The sequence below is a fragment of the Ornithodoros turicata genome, chromosome 1 (assembly GCF_037126465.1).
Source record: "Ornithodoros turicata isolate Travis chromosome 1, ASM3712646v1, whole genome shotgun sequence".
Classification (NCBI taxonomy): domain Eukaryota; kingdom Metazoa; phylum Arthropoda; class Arachnida; order Ixodida; family Argasidae; genus Ornithodoros; species Ornithodoros turicata.
Genome location: NC_088201.1, coordinates 151,501,479 through 151,518,140, shown reverse-complemented (window position 1 = coordinate 151,518,140; position 16,662 = coordinate 151,501,479). Strand labels below are relative to the sequence as shown.

The 16,662-nt window shown below is 48.5% G+C and overlaps 1 long non-coding RNA gene across 1 annotated transcript; it reads left to right on the top strand.

Annotated features, from left to right (window-relative positions):
- Window positions 1-791: 791 nt before the first annotated feature.
- On the top strand, window positions 792-2,209 carry LOC135371095 (uncharacterized). Its single transcript, XR_010415509.1, has 4 exons — window positions 792-843; window positions 1,240-1,454; window positions 1,648-1,812; window positions 2,106-2,209. It is a non-coding gene; the product is annotated as an uncharacterized LOC135371095 (long non-coding RNA).
- Window positions 2,210-16,662: the final 14,453 nt, after the last annotated feature.

The window sequence follows — 16,662 nt, the reverse complement described above, 5'->3', positions numbered from 1 at the left end:
AAGTTTCAAAAGAGCATTCTTTCGCGAGCTGCCTGTCTGGCGGGCAGTTACGAGAAGAGAAGAGAGAGAAGCTGGCAGCGGCGTTGACGCCCTCTCGCGTCTCGACGATGTCAGTTGACACCACCATATGAACACATTGTTCAAATAGAAGTCGCAGGTTTGTTAGTGTGTCAAAGTGACTCAGCGCGTGTTGTGATGTTTCCCGACACAAGTATCCTACGTACGAAGAGTCTCTCGAGTTCAGAACTGGAATGCGGTGGTGAGTGAGCTGACGCCTGAGGAACACTTGTGAGCGCCGTCGCATTTTCAAATGCAGTCACAAGGGAGACAGGATGCGGTGTCCGTGCCACAAGCATTTCCCGCTTCGTTGAAACCTTCGCACTGCAACCTACGAAAGGAGATGCTCACGTTGTAATTGATGTCAGTTTAATTTGTACAAGCTTTTGCGTGGAGGTCTACGCTTCCTCAGGTAGGACCTGACCCGGGCAGCACAGCGGGTTGGGAAACGATCGCGAGCCCCCCGGGGCTACTGGTTATCTGCGGGTGCCGACTGGATGTCGCGCACCAGCCCGTCCCCGCCTAGTAGCCGACAAAGCTCGCACCCGTCCCCGATGCTTTTCCTACGCATCACCGGCGGCGTTGGGGTTACGCCAAACGCCGACAAAGTTCGCATCCGTCCCCGATGCTTCTCCAACACATCACCGACAGCGTTGGGGTTACGCCGAACTGCGACATCGTCCCAGGGCTCCGCTCGTGCGCTGTGCCGCGCATGCGCAGCGTCACTCCTCCATGCAGGTTTGACGGTTGACCCTCGGCGGTGTGCGTCTGCAACGTATTTGAAAGGTACGTTTGCATTTTCCTATTATCTGTGGCATTATTGTGGAACGAACCTGTATGTGATATTTGTTGCTGTCGAGGCCGTAGGATTCGGGACATGGGGCGAAGGTTCCACGGTCATTTAACGTCACTATGTTGCTTCATTGCGTTGCGAACGCGCTCTCCATGGTACCCTCTCTGTCTATATATATATATATATATATATATATATAAAAATAGAACCTGCTGCAATTGCTAATAATGCGAGGTGCTAATGCCACTGCTGATACAGACAGTTGATGCGTGATTCTTGGTCACAGTTATTGGAATTTTGTAGCTTTCGGAACATCTGCGTTCGAGGTGCAATATGGGAACAGCTGCGAGAAATGATAATTAGATCCCTCACTTTTGATCATTCTCTAGGAGGTGACCGCAATATATTATTGCTAGTGGTTGACATAAAGAGGGCAGTGAAATCTCTTGATCAACGACTGCAAGTAATGGAAGGTTTCATCGAAAGAATTTCCCAGGAGAAAGGAATTGCAAAGCCAAACTTTACCGAACTCCCAATTCAGACAAGCAGTGAGCTACTTGATCTTGAAACGTCACTGTCAGATGAGCAAGCCAAAGTATACCTGGTAAGTTTCCTGCCAAGTAAGAAGTATAGTACTCTTGTAGAGTCATGATTAGTCTCGTGAACTTAACTCGTGTATTTCTCTTAATGCTGCATTTGATGAAAAAGCACGATAGCGCTGGGTAATATGTGTGTTTGAAAGAAATCGTGTTGCTATCTTCTGCTAATTGCCTTTTTTAACAGTTCAACTTTTGCAGATTGGAAAGCTCTCTCGTCTGGGCGGAAACCCGCTGACTGAAAGTGCCCGAGTCCTGGTGAAAAATCTTATACAGAGCAGCGTTGCGTTTCAATACAGCTTAAGGGGGGCACAACAGAAAAAAAAAAAGACTTTCCCGCATTGCGAGTCTACTCCTTAATTACTGGTGAGTATCATATCGCATTCAACATGCTTGCTTATTATTGTGGTTCAGGTTATGCAATAGTGTTTCTACTCTATTGTTGTTTCTCATACAGACATCCTTGTGCCTCGATGATGCTTGCCGAGAATTTTCCCTCTTTGGTTGCTTCTTTATCCATCTGAATGTTTTTGCAACTGATCCCTTGCTTATCCGAACTGTATGCTAACATTGGAGTATGTCACTTCCTTTTCAAACACCTTTATCTCTACTTTTACAACAATGTGGTCAGATACTGTTGCTTACCGTGTTTCCTGTAGAGGTACTACTGAAACGACACAACATCGTGGAAAGGATTGGGAGGTACTTAGCCGGCGCACCTGACCGGGAGGGAGGACGAGAAGTCCGCAAAAGGAAGACACAAGCCAAACCAGCAACGAATAAACTTTCATCCTGTGATAACTTGTAATCAATAAAGTATGTAGAACATGCAGCATGTTTTTTTGTAAGTGATCCCTTGCTTATCAGAACTGGATGCTAAAATTGGAGCATAATATAATAAATATAAGTAAACAACTCAATGACAGTGGGTAGTGCCAGTACCAACGTCCGAAGTGCATCAAATTCGCATCGGGAAGGCATGGGACACGAGTACCGACTGCCAATACTGGCCCGGCCCGATAACGGTGTTGCAAAATCGGCGGCGCGCCAGTACCGTAAGCCAGCAGAGCCCCGGTCGAAAGAGACTGTTCCCCGTTGGCGCACCGATATCGGTCCCGTCGGCTGTGCTGCCCGGGGAGGAAGCATGGACCTCCAAGCGAAAGCTTCTACAAATTAAACTTAAACAAATATCTTCAGTGTCGGTTTCTGTATGTTGTTTATGTGATCTACAGGACTTTACTCCCCTCTTCGTATACACTTCAACTACATGTTATGTGTAACCTAGGAATGCTGGTATGTGGGTGGAGTGGATAGTTTGCCACAGTACCACAAAAAGGGACACAGATGGCTGGTAAATCTGCTACAGAATCTTGCCAAGAGGATGAGCACTTGGAATCATCACAGTTTTTAGTACCATGCAGAGGAAGATAGAGTACAGCACCCTCAAATTTTGTACTACTTTTTCTGAATTACTTGTAATTATGCTGCAGCTACATAGGTAGCAGTTCAAATGCTACTCACAATTGCCAAAGCTTCATGCTAGCACTCAATTCATTTTACAAACTTTAGTTTGTGACGTGATGAATTTTTCGGTGACTTCCATAGGCCCGGTTTCACCAACTCTGGTTAACTGAACCAATATCAAGGGTTGCCAATTCTTTAACTTAACAGACACTTCTCTTTTTTCCCATCGGTGATGTGGTGAATCCTCTCCTCCTCCTTTAGTGAAGCAGATAGTTTATTGACCGTTCATCTTAGTTCAGATGCTGAAAAGGTTGGTGAAACTGGATCATTATGTAGCCTTTGTGTTCTGGTGCTGTGCAATGGTTTTTCGAGGGATTCAAACTACAAAAAAGGTTAGTAATAAAAAAAAGTTTTTGGCATACCCACCTACATACATGTCCCGGACAGCACGTAAGAAACTCAACATAATATAAATGTCATCATGACATTGGTAGACAGACTGATACCGAAACAAATCAGAAGGGGAGGGCTTGGTTCCACGAATGGACACTTGTTCACTGCCTCCTCTTGAAAGAAAAGTAGGACCGAAAGTCGCGTGCTCTCTCAGAGACCACCGTAATCCCCTCAAGACCGTGCCTTTTTGATGCGACCGTGCCTTTTTGATGCGTGCGCCCTAGCTTTGAGCGTAGCTCAACTGTACCGAATTGGTGGCTGTGTTGAACAGTGCGATATACTTTGTTGACACGTTTCGAGTGTACCGTTGGTACGTTACTAGTGGACTTCAAAAACTCCACAGAGTGCTTCGAAAAGAAAGTTGAAGAATTCAGCATGGCTTGGGTCAGCAAGGAAATAACTCAGGTCTTTAGACATGCGAAACTTCCCAATAGCGATCGACACTGAACTACAAGCCTTCAACCGAACGCTCTTAGAGGCAGACTAAAAGGAGAAGTTAGTCAATTGGAACCATACACGTAGTTACAGCGCTGTATTTTTGAATGAAAAAGCCAGTGATGTGAAGCACTCATGTTGCAGGTTACAGTGATCACACGTTTGGACCGAAATATTGTTCAAGACACCGTAAGAATAGTGCCGAAAAGGCTGTTCAGAATTCACTGGCACTCCAGTACAACCTTAAAGGGGTCTCAGTCACAGGATTTTTCTGCACTAGCTGTCTGCTCCTGCATTGTTGGTGAGGTTACATGCCAAATTTTTAGTTTCAAAACTAACAGTGTATACTTAGAGGCACTCCTAAACAAGGATGCACAAAATACAAGGATGTCACAGAGCTGGCGGTGCATCACAGATTCTGCCGGTACCTTGCTGAAGCTCGAGATCGAGACGGAGGAAGAGAGGCCCGACAACGGCAGTCCATTCGCTTGATTGGTATTGACATTTTTCTTGTCACCTTCTTAGTCATGTTAAGATCAATGTAAACACAAGAAAAAAGCCTGCTGACACTGTCCTAGCTATGCATAACAGCATTTGCATTACGGTATTATAATATAATGTTAGGAGAAGAATCGCAAGAGCAGGCACTTGCTAGGCGGTAGCCCAAAAGAATGATTTATTCTCGAGCGCGTTTCCCGCGCTTCAGACCAACATCTTCTTCCTCACATTACCCCCCCTCGGCGAAGGCGGCTATGTCCTCATGCCGCATGATATGGTTTGAGCCGGATGACATGCACGTTCTGGATGGCGGGCGTTCTGCGGTCGGCGGGGGGTGTGCATGGCTCTATTTGATAGTTCAGCTCAGATATACGGCGGAGGACCTTATGAGGGCCTGTGTAGCGTGGGAGGAGCTTCTCAGAGCGCCCAACTCGACGCGTTGGCGTCCATAACCAGACCAGATCACCGGGGTTGTAAGATACCGGGCGATGCGACGCGTTGTATCGGGTAGACTGCAGTTGCTGAGAGTCGTGTGTGCGGATCCGTGCGAGCTGACGTGCGTCCTCGGCGTTGCACAGAGCGGCGGCGGAAACGGGATCGAGCGGATCGTCGCTAACCCGTGGGAGGAGGCAGTCAAGAAGGGACAAAGATTCGCGGCCGTACAGTAGGTAGTAAGGGGAAAAGCCTGTGGTCGCTTGGCGGGCGGTATTGTAGGCATAGGTGATGTATGGCAGAATGACATCCCAATTTGTGTGATCCGCCGTCACGTACATGGACATCATCTCGGCGAGCGTTCGATTGAGTCTCTCAGTAAGACCGTTGGTCTGCGGGTGGTACGGGGTGGTAGTGCGTTGGACGATGTTGCTCAGCTGAACTACATTCTGGACAGTTTCGGAGAGAAACGCTGCACCACGGTCGCTGATCAGAGTCTGAGGTGCACCATGCCTTAAGATTATCCGCTCGAGGAGAAAAGAAGCGACGTCAGCGGCGGAGGCGGAAGCTGTCGCTCGAGTTTCTGCATACCGCGTAAGATAGTCGACAGACGTAATTATCCATTTGTTTCCGGTTGACGACAAAGGGAAGGGACCAAGCATGTCGATACCTATTCTTTGAAATGGCGCGTCGGGGGGAGGTATGGGACGCAGGAGACCGGCGGGTGGCGTGGTCGGAGGCTTTCCTTTTTGGCATGGGGCGCATGATCTGATATACTTGGAGACAGAACGATACATTCCTCTCCAGAAGAAACGATCACGTAGGCGGCTGTAGGTCTTGAACAGCCCAAGATGACCAGCTGTTGGATCGTCGTGGCATGCCGCAATTACATCACGCTGCAGTGAACGGGGGACTACTAATAACCACTGTTCACCATGCGGCTGATAATTTTGGCGGTAGAGAATGCCATCTCTGATGGTGAACAGTTTGGCTTTCCGAGATACAGGGCCAACGGCGGAAGAGAGCTCATTGATGACGTCAGCAAGTGCGAGGTCTCGGCGCTGCTGAAGTGCAATATCAGAGAACTGGAGCGCAGCTACACTGGGGGACAGCTCCGTAGTGGTCGGAGCCGGGTGCCGCGACAAGCTATCAGCGTCCAGGTGTGTCCTGCCGGACTTGTAGCGGATTGAGAGGTCGTATTCTTGCAGTTTCAGAGCCCATCGCCCAAGCCGACCCGTAGGGTTCTTCATCTTGGTCAGCCAGCAGAGCGCATGGTGATCCGTGATGACGTGAAACGGGTGGCCGTAGATGTAGGGACGAAACTTGCCCAATGCCCAGACGACTGCCAGGCATTCTTTTTCGGTTATAGAATAATTCCGTTCACAATCTGACAACGTGCGGCTAGCGTAGGCGATGACTCGCTCACTATGGTTGACGAGCTGGACTAACACGGCTCCTATGCCATGGCCGCTGGCGTCGGTATGGACTTCGGTTGGAGCACCTTCCAGAAAATGGCCAAGGACTGGTGGGGAACTCAGCGATGTTTTCAAAGACATAAAAGCCTCTTCTTGCTCTGAAGTCCTGGTAAATGTCGCGTCCTTCTTTAATAAGCGCTGTAAAGGTTCGGTAATGTTGGCAAATCCCTTGATGAAGCGGCGGAAGTATGAGCATAGCCCAAGAAATGAGCGTAATGACTTTTGGTTCTCCGGAGGAGGGAAGTTTTGAACGGCCATTATCTTGTCTGGGTCAGGGTGGATGCCGTCTTTGTCAACAAGATGACCCAATATTTTTATTTGTTGACCTCCGAATGTGCACTTCTTTGCGTTCAGTTGAAGCCCGGCTTTACGGAAGCATTCGAGTACTGCCCTTAGACGCTGGATATGGTCATCAACGTTTCCAGCGAAGACTATTACATCGTCGAGGTAACACAGGCAGAAGGTCCATCTGAATGATCGAAGGATCGTGTCCATCATTCGCTGAAAAGTTGCTGGGGCATTACAGAGTCCGAATGGCATAACTCGAAACTCGAAGAACCCATCAGGGGTTACGAACGCGGTCTTTTCACGATCCCGCTCGTCGACTGCGATCTGCCGGTACCCTGACCGAAGATCCATAGAAGAGAAATATCTGCACCATGCAAAGAATCTAATGTGTCGTCGATGCGTGGTAGGGGATACACGTCCTTAGTAGTGGCGGCGTTCAACTTCCTGTAGTCAACACAGAATCGCCATGTCCCGTCCTTGCCGCCATGTCCCGACCTACCGGAGAAGACCAGGGGCTGTTGGATTCCTGGATGATGCCCTTGCTGAGCATATCCTTTACGTGGTCCTGTATGACGCGACGTTCAGCGGGAGACACACGATACGGACGGCTATGTACGGGAGGAGAGTTCCCGGTCAGTATCGTGTGTTTTACCGTGGTGCACGAACCTAGGGGAGCCCCGCTCACATCAAAGAGATCTGAGAAGTCCGAAAGCAGGTGTGAAAATCGTGCCTTGTCCTCGGGCGGAAGATCAGGGGATATCCTATCTTCCACGAGGCTTATATTGCCCTTAGTCTTTGGAGTACCATCCGTGCTTGACGCCGAACTGAGAAGAGCAGAGACCGACAGTTCGCCGAAAGAGAATGTTCCGAGCCGTATCCCCGAGGGGAGGAAACGATCTTCATTGGAAGAGTTTGTTACCCATATTACTCCAAGGCCTCTGTCAGAAGTAAGAAGCGAACAAGGCGAGCATAAAGATGTCTGAAGGAGAACGTCCGTTTTGTAAAAGAACATGCCATCAACTTGGTAGTCTCAATTCTCACACGTACAGCCGCCATGGTGTAAGCGGGGACTCTACACGCTGTCAGTACAGAGACGGGAACTGCCATAGGGACGTCATCACCACCGCAGGGCACGTCAACTCCAAGGTCCAGAATTTTGCCAGAGCAGTCGATGAGAGCTTCTGTAGACGAGAGGAAATCCCAGCCCAAGACGACGTCAGAGATGCACCGCGACAGCACCAGGAACCTAATCACATACAATTCCGACCCAATAGTGACTCTCCCTGTGCAGTACCCCAAGGGTTGAACGGCGCTACAGTCGCCAAGTCTCACGCTGTGCTCTGCTGTAATTGGTGTCAGTACCTCCCGTAATCGTCGACGTAGTGTTTCAGGAATGCAAGATATCGTCGCTCCTGTGTCAACAAGTCCTTCCAAACGGCTGCCGTCAAAATCCAACGTAACATAATTTTCAACGAGTGGTGGGGGGTTTTGAAGACATGTCCAGCGCGCAACCTGACCCCCAAAAGTGCCACAGGCTGCGGATTCTAGTTTGGAGCAGTAAATGACTTCGGGATAGTTTGATGCATGGGGGACCTGGACCTCCGTCGGGGATGCGGGGATGGTGACCGCGTTAGTCTCTTCCTTGGCTGGTCTTCGAAATCTTGCGTATTGCGTAAGTCGTCATCATCAAAACGGTTGTTCCCGAAAGGAGGTTGGCTCCATCTACTAGACGGGAGTCCTGCATCATAGGCGGGTGGAAACCGCTGCCCGTAGTACGCTCGAGAAGATGACGCATAGCGTTCGCTGCGCAAGTCCTCTTGCCGACGGACACAGTAGCGTGCAATGTGGCCAGCCGTCTGACAGTAAAAACAAACCGGTGGGGGTCTGTAATAGGCCCGTGGCCTCCTGTACTGTGTAGCCTCCCAAGTGTAACGAGGCTGGGCTTGGGACAGGAAAGGCGCGATCGTAGACACAGGTTCTGGCGGTAGAGTGCTCGTATGGGATGGCGGTGGGGATGGAGCAGGAGGCGACCTGCAAACTTCGGCATATGACCGTGGCTGTGCAGAAAGAGCCGATGCCGCCATGTGAACTTCTTGTTGTACCATCCTACGTATATTATTGTTGTCGCCGTTCTGATGGACGGGGTGAGTCGTCACCAAATCAGGACGCTGGTTATGACCAAGGGCGGCTAGTTCTTCCCTTACAACCCTCCTCACGATGGCCAGCAAGGACTCTGAATCGACATTAGCACCATTGCCGCAGTGCGGCGGACCCGTGAACGGCAAAATAGGTGGAGGAGAACAAATACGTCGTCCGCGTAGGTCGTCTGCAAGCTTGGCTGAGTTCGGTTACGCTACAGAAAGCTTGTGAGGCGACACCGTTGAATAAATATTCCGACAGCCCCTTAAGTAGATGATGAATCTTTTCGCTTTCAGCCATACCGGGATCTACTCGTCGGCACAAATACACGACATCTTGCATGTAGGACGTGAAGTTCTCCTGGTATTCTTGGTGCCTAGTGTTTAACTTCCTGCTGGCTTCCTGCTTCCTTTCTTCCGATTTACCGAAAGCAGCCGATATCGCTGTTTTAAAGGCATCCCAGGTGTGCAGACTTGGCTCATTATTTTCAAACCACTGCAAGGCGGTAGACGAAAGGTAGAATACTACGTTTGCCAGACGCATGCTGTCGTCCCAGTTGTTGTGGGCGGCGACACGATCTACTTGTGCCAGCCAGTCTTCGACGTTTAAGTCGTCTGTCGCAGCGAAAACCGGCGGGTCGCGCTGCTGAGCAAGGAACCGAGGGGCTGGAACGGGCTGGGCGGGTTGTCCGGAACAGCCGGCCGGAGCTGACGCTGGTGGGGGAGTCATGATTTTCCCACTTCGTAGCAGCAGGTTGGGATTAGGCGAGAGGAAAGGAGGACGGTGAAAAGCACCTCCACCAAATGTTAGGAGAAGAATCGCAAGAGCAGGCACTTGCTAGGCGGTAGCCCAAAAGAATGATTTATTCTCGAGCGCGTTTCCCGCACTTCAGACCAACATCTTCTTCCTCACAATATTAATGTCAAGGCTTCCGCAGTTTAACCACAAAATGTTTTGACGACGACTTAGTTCTTGTCTGCTTTTTATGGAACATGTCGTAGTGTACAGTATGTCATATTTTTTATTTCTTTAAAATGTTTGTTCAGATGAACAGAAAAAAAATGTAACCTTACCTGTTGACGGCACTGGCTGCCAAGAACGCCGTTTAATGTCTAACAAATATGTCGTTCGTTCCCATAGAACAGTTTTATGGTCCTTCAATCTCGGTCGGAATAGGTCAGAAGCGTACTAGTAACCGCAGAGCAACTTTGTGAGGGAGGGCGGGGACGCCGCGTGCATGATATCGGCTATGCCTCGGGAAGGGGCTGAGGAACGATACTGACAGCCGACATCGGACATTTTGCATCCCAATGTTGCAAAACGAATGTAGGACCACCAATATCGTCCCCAGAGCACTGGCCGACCCTGTCGGATCGCTCACCCACGGCGGACCAAAAGGGGGCCAGCGGGCTGTGCTCCTTGGACAGCCATTATTTAAAGTGTTTCTTTAAAATCCTATAATGGGCGCATGCAGTGAGATATCCATTGCCAACTTTTGCTAAGCAGATGATCCGAAACCTCAGTGTTCATTCCACGTCGGAAGGTCACGTGCTTTGGAGCGTTGAAGCTGTTTGGAGTAGCCGCTGACCTGCCGGGTCATACCACGTCTGCTCCAGATTGTCAAAGAATCGTGAGGCCGACTTGGCGAATTTCGGAGATCACCTGGGAAACTTAAATTGCTGAGCGGTCATGGCAAAATCTCCCCCGAGATAATATAGCGTTCACTCCATATTGTTGAGGTAAGTAGAGTTTCTAATACCTCTTATTTCACGTTAGGGAAAACACCCTTTATAAACTCACCAATCACAATCATAAAGCACAGTTGTTGCTGCTACTGGAATGAACGGTAAGGTGTCCCGAAGCCATGGCTTACGGATATACAAACTTCTACCTGAGTCAAGTATTGATACATCGTCCAGTCTGCCCTATACAGGGTGTCCCAGAAAACGTGTCATTGAATTATAATTAAAAAAACTACGCAACCTAGAATCATGCGGTTAAGGGCATTTGTTCTTATTAGGTTTTTGCCGCCTCCTGAAGTGAATATCGTGTATCGTAAGTTTAATTATGTAAATATTTGCGAACTGAACTCGGGCACTTTGCAAGTAAAGGTCACTTTTTTAGCCCACCAATATGAAGAGCCTGCCGCATTAACTCACCCCATGATAATTGATAGCAATATTCACGATCTATCCCTTCGGAAAAAATAACCGAACATCTTGGTGGGAGCACCGGACCATAACGCGCGATGACTTTCTGAGCGCCACCGCGCTCAGTCCGACGAAAGATGGTTCAAAACCCAGCTCACAGAGTGATAGTAGGTACGTTCGATTAGGCCTGCACTGGCTGAACCAGTTCCGGTGGTGCTGCGCTCGCCCGTTCGTTTCGCCACTGCAGCCGAGCGCCCCGTGCACCGTCTCGTTCGTTTCAAACCAGTGCACGCCAAGTGTAGCCCTTGTGTAGGGAAACTCTGCACTCCCGCAGGGGTCCGTTCAACGGTAGTGCAGAGTAATGGCGGCAATGGCAGCAGACGACACACGGCAAATAATAGTTAATGTAAATGCCGGAAGAGACGTTTGAATTCGAAGTCGAAATAACCATTCACTACCCAAGCAGCACAAAGGACCGGGGCGAAGCCGGTCCAGCATCGGGAAAGAATCCTACAAAGTCGGGGGCTCGCCACCAGCCGATAAAGGTCCTTCCTCCAGTTTGCAACACCGGGATGATTAAGGACCGACATCGGCAGCAAGTATTCGGTCCCAGCAGGTCCCCGGCGGATCCCCGATAATGCTGGCAGGGGCTCTCCTCATGCATATTTACCCCCCCCCCATGCATATCTTAGCATTCATTTGCTTATTTTTAAGAATTACAATAATTTCGAGTGTAAACAGTGTGTGTAGAGCCCAACATTTTATTTTCGAAAAGGAAATACACTGACACAACACTTGTAGCACCTCAATAGACTAAACGACGAGTGGTGCATACTAAATAAGCAGCTTGCCTGCATCACCCAGTGCATGCCAATTGTGTCTGAAATGAAAAACAAAAAAGAAGGGTATACAGAAATATGCAGCATGTCCGCATAACTACTGTCATTGGCAATGTAGCATGAAAAGAAAAGGGTGGAAATGGTCTACAGTAATATCCAGCCTGCCTGCGTAACCACTGGCCCTTCAATGGTGTCTCAAAAGGGGGACAAACGTACAGAGTAAGAGGTGGTCTCTCAAAGGAAACAAAAAAGGTATGCAGTAATAGGCAGTCTGCCTAACCACTTGCACTTCGGTAGTGGCCCAGGAAGAAATGAACGGCTTGTAGCATTAATATTAGACGTAACGGTAAAATTGCTGCATGGGGGGAAATCGTACAGTAATATGCAGCCTGGTTTCGTAACCACTGGCACGTCAACGGTGTCTCAAAAGACAGAAAAAAGTATACAGCAAGAGGCGGTCTGCCTGCACAAGTGGTGGTGTCTCAAAGAAAAAGTTATGCAGTAATAGGGACTGTGCGACAAACTGGTGGCGCCGCGATGCGGCCTCCGGAGAAAGTACCTTTGCGTGATAGCCGCCCGGTAGCCAGCTTTGTTTACATCTGAAGTGCGGGTATCTTTTTTTGCCACAGCATTGCTAACTGTGCCAGCACCTAAAAGAACTCTTCATTAGGGACCGGATGCTTCATTTCTCGTGATTTCTATGGTTCCAATACCACCGAGGTCACTAGACTCGCAGCGAATAGCGTTTATGACGCGCGTTCGGCCATTGCATGAGGTGTGCACAACATCAGCGAATATATTCTATTTCTTTTGTTCTAGTTTCAATGAAACTGAATGAGGACCTGCAAAATGATCAATGATTTACAGTTGCCACTTTCGTGACGGTGAAACGCCGCTGGGTACTGTATCACCGTCAAATGCACCGACCAAACGGCAACCTATTTCGAGATAATGATAGAGGTGTTTCATCGCCAGTGCCCAGAGCTGATATTGCTCTCGGTATGACGAGTCTCACAGTGAGAACAGAAGTTCTACGTTGTCCAAAAGGTTTAGTATTTACTCACCGACCATTTCACAGCTGTCGTCCCGCGAGCTTACGGCGGTAGCCGAGGTAAAAACTCATATACTTTCTTCTTTGAGGATCTCTTTAGAGTTATTGTATCTGAAAATACTGGAAAAAACTGCAGTACGAGTTCAGGCAATAAGTTGTGACCCCACGTGTTTATTTGTATGGATAAAACGGACGCACGATGTAAATTTCAGTGACGAAGCTATGTGTGTGCAAAGACGACGAAACGAATACAAGACTCGGTCAAAAACATGATATTACAAATGGCTGGAGTCAGAGGAATAGACGTATATAACCTTCGCTAGCAAGCCATTTTGTGAGGAGTCAAATAACCATCCTCTCGACGTATCACTTACAGGTGTTTTGACCGGGCAGACGCGAGTGGCTGTTCTCCTTCCGTACTGTTAGATGCATTATAAATACGGTGGTTGCTTCTCTGCAGTTTGTCTCCATTATCTTCGTTCGCGCCCCAGAAAGGCTCCACATTGTTTGCACTTCGAACATTAGCCCTTCTAATTACGGAGGTCGCCACGCAAGCTACGGTTCCACTTGAGAATGCATAGAACGGGCGGCGTGGTATCACGTCGGATATGTCCAAGACCGCCACTGGCGGCGCTGTCGTGACGGAGCAGCGCGCTCCCTGTAGGTGTCGCACGGTCCCTATAGGCAGTCTGCCTATCTGCTCACGCTTCAACTGCCCAGACACAAAAATTAATGGCAGGTAATACTAGACGTAACACAACAATTGCTGCATGTCAGCATAAAATAGTCTGTGCACGGTATGTGGAATGAGCTTTATCAAAAATGGTAAACTGTACAGTGTAGGGATTATGAAACTCAAGAGTTACCAAGAGAAAATTTAAGTTATGAAAAAATGTCAAAGCCAACGACTAGGGAGAAATGCAAGTCCAGGAAGGAGAAAATAGTTCACATCCAGCGCCTTTGGTGCAAATGTCTAGCAATTACTACAACGAAAACTGTCAAAAATGACAGCTGACCGGGACTAGAGCTGACAGCCAATGGTGTGCACATATCCAGCGTTCCTTCACAAAAACGTCAATAAGCAAAAAAAAAAAAACATGGTCAAGAAGAAGCATCCCTATTGAAAAAAAGCGACATCAGGTCTGATGTGATTTGGGACACTGTCTTGATGCTAACACCAGCTGATGTTAGCATCAATACAGTGTCCCAAATCACATCAGAGCTGCCCTGGCTGATGCTAACATCAGAGCTGTCTTGATGATCAGAGCTTGCTGATGTTGACATGAGAGCTGCATTCAAGGGGATGAAACTCGCGAGTTCCTTTGCGGACTAAAGTGAGGCGCTGCGAGCCTTTCGCGTCATCAAACGTCATGAAACGTCAAAATTTTTACGTCGAAGCGGGAGTTCTCTACCGAGAGCATCCCATTGGCTCCTGCGGCCGCTCCCCTGGTATGCGAGCGCTCATTGGTCGGTTTGAAATTATAACCTTTTCGTGGCGCGGGAAAGCGGGCACCGCCGTGTCTGGGGTGCCGGAGCAGTTTGCCGTAAAGTTTCGAAATATGGTGCAGCAGGGACGCACGCAAAGCATCTTTGCCGGTACCGCTTTGGATGGCTTTTAGTGCCCGTCGATACCGACTCTGCAACACTCGAATCCTCTTGGATACTTCTGCAAGTAAATTCAGTGATAGATAAGTGGAAGGCGCAGGTCTGATTCGCTTGCTTGGCGCGACAACGATTCAAGGAGGATCAACACTGTGTTTTTCCACTCGATGGCAGGTAAGTCAGTTCCTATTCCATTCTGCCGCTTAGCGTAGCATAGCATAGCACCGCACCTGTGGCATATACTCAGCATTTCGGCCGGCAGAATTTTTAGTTTTCACGTTTTCTGATCCCTGTTCTGGTCTTTCTTGCTCAGGTATCAACTAGGTACTGCTCAACTCATATCTGCTTCAGAAAAGCATCGGCATGGACGCAATAGAATGGATATGCCACTCTGAGTGGTTGGAACATCATCTTTTGGCTTAGCAGCTGCACAGGTCCCTTGGTGTGACAGCCTTGACATGTGACACTATACAAGCAGCAAAGGGATATGGACATGTTTCCTGTCGTCCTGGATTTGTGAATGTGTGTGCCTGTGCAGTGAATTTACTGATCTACTGTGAAGTGTTCCACTTGAGATATCAGCTAACAGTGAATGTGAAGTTGCTTCGGTATATTACTCGAACTTCAGAAACAATGTTCATGTCAAGTTCGTGTTTGGCGAAGATACAGAAGACTGCATATGTGTGATTTGGAAATACCAATCCCGAAAAATAAAGCACCTTGTGCAACAGAAAGAGCCAACGCTTCCGCGTTTTATTTGCGAGCGGATGCGAACGAAAATCTAGAACCGCCAAAGCGGGGAGAGAACAGAGGGGAAAGGGAAAGAGAACCCCTCGGCAGCGTCGCTTTACGTCACGCGTCACCCATGGAGACAAAATAAAACAAAGCAAAAAACTACTCTACCGAGGCCCAACGATTGGCCCGACGTCTGAGGTCACGTGAGTTTTTCCCGACAATAGAAATATACTACACGTTCATTCCCCTGGCTGCATTGATGCTGGTTATGGCAATCTTGAAAATGCTGCAGTCTTGGTTTCCTGAAATGTTCTGCAAAGAAAGCCGCTCGTGCCTGCGGTATATGAGTACCGACAAGAACCCTCACGAAACAGGAGATAGCAGCAACAAATCACCTTATTCACCACTCCGGAGTACGTACCTTTTAACGCATTTATCATCAACATACCTGAGCGTTGAACTCACGGGGGCACAAAAATTGGTAATGATCGAAAGGTGAACAACAACGCAAAAGAGCACTCATTCCGGTCCAACTTGTCCTTCTTTCGAAAAAGCACTTCTAAGCGTTGTCATGTCGAGCAAGAGTCCCCACCACATTTGAACACGGTGCTTGAGTTTCTCTTGCTGGAGGCCGCTGCGTCATACACGCTGAACCTGCAAGAAATATCGTTCCAGAAAATACGATGGCAGGACACCTATATGTGGAGCAGTGTCGAGACATATGACATACCGTCTGCACAAAGCATACAGTCGACTTCAATTGGCGTTCTATCTCCCTGTCGTTGTGCAGATCCCTGAATGAGAATGCATGGCGCAGTCGAACATATTACTTCACAGTTATATTAATTACACACCTGAAACAGCAATAATCCTGAGGGCGAAGAACGATTTGGCTTCACATGCAAGGCAGCGTCTTCACTCTTTGACATGTCAAACGAGACCGACTGGTCTGCTCGCGGTTAGAAGAAGCGCTTCCACTTACAGACAGTTGCAATATCAGACGGGTTGCAAGAACGACAGCATCAGGTGAGAACAACAATACAAAGCCTCTAAAATGCTTTAGACTTGCTGGAACGCTCGCAATTACGCGAACTACACGCGGCGACGAGAAACGACCGTTACAGCTTACAGCAGCTCTCCACAACTCCCCATATAGCCCATAGTATAGCTAAATTCACACAACACTGGGCACACGACCAATGAGAGTACAGCGATTGCTTCCTCAATCCTCCAATCAGAAGTCTTTCCGTCCGGCTCGCAGCCCGACCGGTTCTGGCTGTTGCTGACTTCTGCTTTCCATACTGGCCTGTACCGGCTACCCCTCACCTCTAAGTCTACTAGCTGTACTACCTTTCATGCACGTCGTAAAGTTATTCCGTGATTCCCAAACAACTGTGAAAAGTGTCGTAATGAACAAATTTATTTATACTGACACAATCGGCAGGTTGACACATATACATGCACTGAGTGTACTGAGTCCTGTTGATCCAGGAACATGGAATTGTCGCAGGTGACCTAAGACGCGCGCAAGAAGCTGACAACCCAACAACTTCGTCGGCTCGCAGGAACTGAAAAAAAACGGCTCCTGCAGTTCGCTTTTATTTAGTCAGCTTACGAAGAAGAGAAAAACCAAAACTATGTACATGGTTGACAAC